The sequence below is a fragment of the Andrographis paniculata genome, unplaced genomic scaffold, assembly GCF_009805555.1.
Source record: "Andrographis paniculata isolate CXL003 unplaced genomic scaffold, ASM980555v1 Contig9END, whole genome shotgun sequence".
Taxonomy (NCBI): Eukaryota; Viridiplantae; Streptophyta; class Magnoliopsida; order Lamiales; family Acanthaceae; genus Andrographis; species Andrographis paniculata.
Window position 1 is genome coordinate 2,426,745 of NW_026137639.1, and position 8,963 is coordinate 2,435,707.

Below are 8,963 nucleotides of genomic sequence, written 5' to 3' on the forward strand. Positions count from 1 at the left end.
TCAAGCATAGAAAACTATTAATTGACTAGAGATAAGATTGGAAGGATAATTAGACAACCGTCTAGGTTTGATGATTTTGATATTACTTCATTTACATTTGGTGTTTTTGATTCTTTAAATGGAAATGAACAAAAAACATATAGTGAGGCAATAAAATCAAAATATAAAGATGAACGGGTTAAAGCAATAAATGAATAAATTAAGTTTAAAGAGATGATAAGAAACTTGAGAATTAGTCCATAGATTTCCTAATGGATCCATAGTTGAATGTAAGTTGTTTTACAAAATAAAACAATAAGATAATGAGATTAGGTTTAAAGCCAAACTAGTTGCTAAGGGATACACTAAAAAAAAGAGAATAGATTACAATGAAATATTTGCACCGGTAGTTAAGTACACTATGATTAGGTTCATGCAAGCTCTAGTTGCATACTTTGATTGAAAATTAAATCAATTGGACGTTAAAACTGTTTTCTTGTATGAAAAGATTTACATGCGACAACTGAAATGTTTTATAGATGAAAAAAAAAAAATCATGTATTTATTTTGAAAAATATCACTTGATAGCTTGAAACAATCCCCTACACAATGGAACATTAAGTTTGACGAGTGTATGAATTCATTGAAGTTTGTTCGAAGCCAATTTGATTCTTGCATTTATTTTAAAATAGGTTTATGATTGTCCTATTTTCTTATTTATTTAAGTTGATGACATTTTTTATGAATCCTAACTTGGATACAATCAACAATGTGATTAAATGCCATAGGAAAAAATGAAATAAAGAATTTAGGGGATGCGAAAGTACTATATTAGGCATGAAAATAAATAAAGATAGAAAGGACTATGCACTATATTTGAAATCAATCCTCTTACATTAGGAAAATCTTAAAAAAAAAATTCTATGAGTGATGCAAAATTTTCTAATGTGCCTTTAGCGTCGAAATAGTTTTTTTCTAAAAGTCAATGTTCAAAAAATCTGAAAGTGAGTTAAACTATATGAAAGATGTCTCATATTCTAACGCTAAAGGGTCAATCATGTACTTGATAGTATGTACTAGGCCAGACTTAGCTTACGCGGCGAGTAGTTTAAGTCGATATATGTCTAACCCCGGCATTGATCATTGGAATGCACTTAAGTGTGTGTTTGATAGAAATGTAAACAACATAAAACTAATTGGTTATGTTGATTCTAACAATACAAATGATAGGGATACTAGAAAGTCTACTACTTCATACTTGTTTACGTTATGTAGATCTTGCATTAGTTGGAAATCTCAACTACAACATATTGTGGCTCTTCCTATGATGGAGTCGGAATATATTGCTATAACTTAAGCCTTAAAAGAAGCTCTATGACTAAAAGGTCTTTTCAATGAATTAAAATACTTGCATAATAACATAACGGTTCTTTTGGATAGTTAATTAGGTATACAACTATGTAAAAATCCAATTTATCATGATCATACTAAACACATAGATGTTTGTTTTTATTTTATACGCGATGTAATGTCTAAAGGCCTAGTAAAATTTGAAAAGATACATTTCAAATATAACCCTGTGGACATAGGAACAACAATTTTTTAGTTACGGAATTTGAATTGTGTAAGAAAACAGTATACATTGATACTTTTGATTAGAAAATTTGTTTTTGAAATTGTAAAAAATTGGAATCTTATTTAAATACTATTTTAATACTAAAAGTTTAAATTTTTTTATATGTTACTTTAAACTTTTGATTACTAAACTTTGTTAATAAGTTCGCAGGTATAAATATTGGAAGCAATGTCGGTTAGGACAGTGGTGACACCTGGTAGCTCATAATCTCTATGCAAAAAAAGGTGGAAATTTGTGATGAATTTTGGGCCAGTAATTTATGAGGCCTAATACACACACAACCAACCCGTCCAATTGAAGCCTGGACTCACAACCCGTGACCCGATCCATCTCTGTGAGAATCGTTGTTTGCCGTCAGATCGAGGTCTTTAATAATCTTGCCCTTTGTATCTACTTACCAGTTCTGATACATATATTGTTGGTAACTGTTTTGAACTGGAATGAGAACATATGGGTTCACTCGATATACTTTTTCTCACTCTAAAAACCCCTAAACTCTCCCAACGCGATTCTAATACGATTCCAACGATTGAGCCTACATTTTCTAGTGAGTTTGTCCGGCGAGTTGAAAGATTATTTTTCTTCTACGGTTTGATTGTTCGATTTATGTCTTTTTTGTGTGTTCACGGTGTAACTTTGTCTGAATGTTGTTAGGCTTTCATTCGGCGATGTTTTCTTATATTAGGGTTCGGGTTTGCGTGTATGTTGCATTTTCTAGACATGTCATTTGTGGTTTGGGTCTTTGATGTGTGTCCGTTGGTGATTCTGTTGATAATAGGGTGAATTAAGTCCGAACGATTACTTTTGTGATAAATAAAAAGACTCTTTAAGTTCTTTTAGATGATTGAATGTTTTTTGAGAATGTCATGTTGTCGATCTTGGTTTAGAAATTACAATATAAGAGATAAAATTCCTATTTATCTAATTGAAACACGATATATTTACAATTATAAAAAAATAATAATAATTGATATCTAGTTGACAGTACAAATAAAATAAATATTTTCTTTTTTGTAAAAATTTAGGATATTATGGTACTTAAATATGATTACTTTTATTATAATTAAAAATTAATATTTTTGAGTTGGATTAACGAAAATGATAAAAAAGAATAAATAGAGTTGGGACGGAGGGAGAATATATTTGTATAATATGAATACAATATATGAACTACTAGTATATGACAATAGTACATACAATATATATGTATAATTGATTTCAACACATAATATTTATTTGACACAAAACACATAAAATAAAATTAACAATACATACTAGCATTGTATACAATATGTGTTGTCTTATATTTTCATGAATCTAACAAAAATAATATTTTTGTGTTAGAAAAGATAGTAAAAACCCCTAAATGTACCTAAAAATTGTTTGGATATATATATATATATTGTTTGATTATTTTGTTTTATGATTTATACTCCCTCCATCCCATTGGAAGATGACGTTTGCTTTTTGCACGTAGATTTTTGCATATTAATATTATATTGGATTGTAGTAAAAAAGACAAAAACACCCCTATTAGTATCATGTATATAAAGTAATGGCATTTGTGTAATATATTGTAAGTTGAAATGGTATTTATTATGTGAAGTAGATAGTACAATTACTAAATTAGGAAATCGTAACTTTATTTTGGAACGGACGAAAATGAAAAATGATAACCTTTCAATGGGACGGAGGGAGTATTAGATTTCTATTATTTGAGTTATGTTGTTATTATTTGAGTTTATCAAATTTATATCAAATTTATTTATAATCCATGAATTTCATTATTAATATAGTTCTACAAATTTTAATATATATGGTATTTCTTCCTACAAAAAATCAACATCATTGTCCACTATTTCTCACTTTTTTGGTCATTACCGATCAACGCCACCCCATCATTGAATTCTTCGGCCTAAAACCGATTGGCCACGGAAATTTCACGACAAACGACGGCACGTGTGAAATTACCGATCAACACCACTCCCACGGTTAGAATTTACATATTCTATATTTTTGTTCTATGCATAGTTACCTACGAGAAATCTTATTTTTAAGCATTCCTCTTATAGTTATACGAAAATATGTTAATACTTAAAAAAAAATAAAAAATTTGACGTTAATACAATTTTAAAAAGGTGATGTTAATACTAAAAAACAAAAGTGATGTTAATTTTGAATGAACCAATCATTTTTATTGGATTTTGATTCAAAGTATTCTAAAAAAAATTTGTATAAGTTCACAAATAATAATAACAACAATAATAATAATAATAATAATAATAATAATAATAATAATATTTGATTTGGTGGTGGGCCCCACAATTATTTTTTTTCAAAAAGGAAAAAATGAGACAAATTTTTTTAGACAAACTATATGAACAGATATATGAGGGGTGGGGTGGGTTGATTGAGATAAGAGAGAGTGGATGGTGGAGGTGGGGCAGTAGCTGCAATTAAAAACAAAATAAAAATAAAAAATAAAAATAAATAAAAAGAGCAAATTTTATTTTTTGTTTTATTTTATCATATTATTTAATCAATTTCAATCTTATTGAAAAAAAAGAATTTATTATAATTGATTCCAATTATTTGTTTGTATTTATTTTTATCACTTTTGGTATATCTATTGAGATTTGAAGGAATATGTTAATACGGACCTAGTAAAAAGTTGTGTTTAGTCGTGGAATTTTATATCTGATTTTACTATTTTAATTTTCTCTTCCTTTTAAAAACATTAAATCAAATGTTTATTTTTTATTTATTTTATTACACTAAAATTTAAAATTATATTCAAAACATCACATCAATACATATTTACATCATATTAAACAATTATTTCAATTCAAAATTTTACTGTTCAAAACCAAAACAAAAAAATCATAATCTGACATGTAAACACACCCCTTGGTATAAGAAGTTCGTGTTGGTCTAATCAGCTACAAAATACAGTTATTTCAATTCTTGTATGTAAACACAGACATGTTCACATGTAAAAATAATAAAAATAATAATAAAAAAAATAAGATAAATAAATAAAAAAATTAATAAGAATAAATTTGATTAAATGATAGTGGAAATGAACCAAAAGTGAAATTGGATTTAAAAAAGAAAAAAAAAAACAAATTGTAGTGTGATTGTGACTAAAGGGAAGGAGGGACAGAAGGAATTTGAATTAGTTAGGAAGCAAAAGAGCAGGAAATGAAATGAAAGGTAAAACTTGGTTGGAAATGGACTAGTCGAGTAAGTACTAACAAACAAACTTACTACAAATTAACCAATCATCTTCATTTCTTCTCTGCTGCTACTGCTGTCCTAATTCTTTTCAATTCCATCCTACTATTATTATTATTATTATTATATTTTTTTATAATATAGAATCCGCAGTCGCTACTCGCTACTTGACGAATGTGTTCTGGGTAAATCTCCGGTCGAATCTAATATCCTACAAATTAGGTCCGATAATATAAATTATATTAGACAAATGTGTGACATGTGGACTTGAAGGACCAGGAATTTAAATTAATGACCTCACGATCACAAGTTTACTTCAATACAATGAGACCCATTATATTATTATTATTATTATTATTAGGGGAGGTTTAGGTCACTGAGTATGTCGAATTAGTATAGTATTTATTTGTACAGGTCAATATATATTATATTAATTAAAATTACGCGCTCGTAAGAATATGTTTATTACTTATATTACTTATGGCGTGTTTGTTTGAGTGTTTGGATTTTGAGTTGAGATTTGAATAGTAAAAATTTTGAATTTGAATAGTTGTATAATGTGATATAAATAAGTGTTGATGTAATATTTTGAATGTAAAATTGATTTTTATTATAATATAAAAAAATAAAAAGTAGGTGTTTGATTTGATGTTTTTAAAGAAAAAAAATAGAATGAATAGTCTATTTAAAATCCAATCCCTCAAACAAACACTATATTTGTTTATATCTTATGTATTTTATATTTTATGTATTGTCTATCAATATTTAAAGTAGTAACGACACTATATAGAATATTCTGTCATCTAACATATTATTATTATTATTATTATTATCATCATCATCATCATCATCATCGTCATCATCGGCATATATTTCAAATAGTTATATTTGTTCATATTATTTAGATTTAATATTTATTCCATCACAAATTTAGATCTAATATTTATTTCGTCAAAAAAATATGCTCAATTTAAGTATAGTGTGGATTTTTTGCTTTTTATGGTAAAAAAATATAAAAAAAAATTAGTATAATTTTTATTAAATAAAAAAATAAAATATTTTTAGATGAAAAAAAAAAAAAAAAAAAAAGAAGCTAAACACAAATTTAAGTGACAGGGAAGTAATTATTATTTAAGCATACCTATTAAATAAGTTAGTATTATTTGGCAATCTCTACTATGTTATGTTATTATTATTTGAATTTATCATTTTGTATAAGAACTATAAATAGATTATAATTTTATTAATAATAAATATCTTAGAATTTCTCCTAAGATATAATATGTTATCAAAGCCATGTTTTCTCCATATTCGTCCCTATAATAGGCAATGCACTTGGAAGACTACTTTTTGAATTTGAGATTGACTGTCACTTCAAAAATATATATGTCATTTTGGTACCACTCGTTGTCAATTTTGGAATGCATCTGACTTGCGTCACCACCACCACCGTATTCTTAATTATGATACGACACTTGCCACTAAATATCATCGTCGGTAACAATATGTGTGAGTAACTTGTATTGGTCGACAATTTGTCAACAGCGATCAACATTTTTGTTGTCGTACATGCATCGGTCAACTCCAATCAAACAATATTGTTATTGTCGACTTTTGCCACCTGTGCAAGTGTGTCTAGTGCCCAATAATTTTCAGAAAATTGTTTTCAATTCATCTGTCAAGTTGTTTTCAAATTTTTTTTTAATGGTTTGGTTTAAATTTTCTATCCGGAGTTTCTGCCTGTTAGGATTTACTTTCTTAAGTTGGTTTCCACATTACCAACTTGAGCCTGAGACAGATGGTTGAAATAGTTAGATATATATTTTGGTTAATATTATTTATAATATTATTTAAACATATTTAATAAATTAAATTATTACTCCCCCCATTTGGGATAATATGTCTATATTAATGTACATACGGGAATTGACAAATTATAATTAATAAGTAATTGTGAAGTGTATTAATAAAAATTATTGTTGTATAATAAAAATAATGATAAATTAATATTAAAATAACTAAATAATCTAATTAAGATTAAGAAAATTATAAATTATAAAATTTAATATATATAAATTAACGTGTATAATTATATTTTGAAAAAAGAAAATAACAAATTATGTAAAACCGAAATGAAAAAAAAAAATATATTTTATGTGGAACGGAATGAATATTATTTAGTCATATCTATTAATTAAATCATTATTATTTAAATTTATCCTTCTGTATAAGACCTGTAAACAGAAGTTAATTTAATTATTAATAAATACTTCAACATTTTTCCTAAAATGTAATTAGAAGGAAAAATGTCAAAATTATCCTCCATATGTATTAAATTATAATTTTTGTCTTTTATTTATTTTACTGACAAAATATATTATATAAATTTAAAAAAAAAATTTGTCATTTCCGTCCTTTGGCCGCACATGAGACAACAATTGTGTAAACATTATGTGCGGCGGACAGAAATGGCTGGCGACTTTAGTAAATGTTTAGAATATGTTTTGGCAGCGAGATAAATAAAAAATAAAAAATAATAATTTAGTAAATATGAGGTTATTTTTGCAGATTTCTCTATAATTAGATAATGAAATTTTATTTTTCTTTTTCATAAAATAGAGAATTCAATTAAAATAGTAAGAAAATCTATTACCTTATTTAGTTAGTGAATTTTTATTTTTACTTTTTTTTTGTGAATAATAATCTTAATATAATTTTTATTAAAACTAAATTATATTTTTCTAAAAAAAATTAAACATTATGTGTTTATTTTTAATTTTGATTTTACTATTCTTAATTTAAAAAAATATATATATAAAATTAAATATATTTTTTTATTTCTTATAGTACATTAAAATTTAATATTATATTTAAAATACCACATCAATATATTACATCAAATAAGAGTTTAAAATCCTATGCTGATATGTTAATTAATTCAACATAAAACTGAATTATTCTTAACAATCTAATTATCTTAATTAAATAAAAAGTAATTTATGTAATTAAGCTATCAAAAGCTAAAATTTATTTCAGCAATGCTAAATGATGAAATTCAGCATGCTATCCAACTTGATCAAATAATTATTTCAATGCAAAATATTACTATTTAAAACTAAAATATTTCATCCGTCTCATGCATATTTTTCACTTTTGTCCATCCTACTTTACTGAACACATTTCTATTACGTAAAATTTACTAAATTAAAATATATTTAACGAATATAAATCTAACTTAATTAACTAGATAACCTATGAAACCACATTATGTAGACACACTCAAACCCTTTTACTTCCGTCTATTTTCTAAAAATCTAAATATATTTATCTATATTTAAAACTCAACCACTTTTATAAAATTAATTTATACTCTCTCTGTCCGTTAAGAATCTATTATTTTTCTATTTGCTTGTCCCTTAACAATCTATCAATTTTATTTTTTAGCAATTCTACTATTTACTTAACATTATAAATACTATTCGCATTTATAATATATTACACAAATGTCATTACCTTTATATCATACAATATTAATAAGATTAGTTTAGTTTTTTTACTTTATTTATACTACATCATAATATAATAATAATATTTCTAAAAATTCGTACAAAAAATAAATAGATATATAGATATGAGACCGAGGGAGGGAGTATCTTAAATAAAGTAAATTATTGTTTGATAATAATATTTATTTTTTTTCCAATTGGTTGTTTGGTTGTAAGTTTGAGGGTTAAGTTTTTAGTGTTAAAATCATAAATTTTTTAATGAAAATAATTGTTTGATGTGTGCTGTAAATAGATACTAACATGATATTTTGAAAGTAAATTAAGTTATAGTGTAATAAAAAAATATTTAATTTAATAATTTTTTGAGAAATTATTTTATGAATAGTAAAAATCACAAATCCAAAATCAATGCAATTGATCAAATATTATGTAATATCGAGATAAAAACAAAGTAACTGTAATTTATTTTTCTTTTATCCGTTACTAGAAAGAGATATGCTTTGTTATCTCAAAAAATCTGAATTCACTTTTATGTAATCTGTAATAGTAAAAGGTAAAATGCATTGTATGATTATAAATATACAGGTTTGTGTGAATTGTAAATTAAT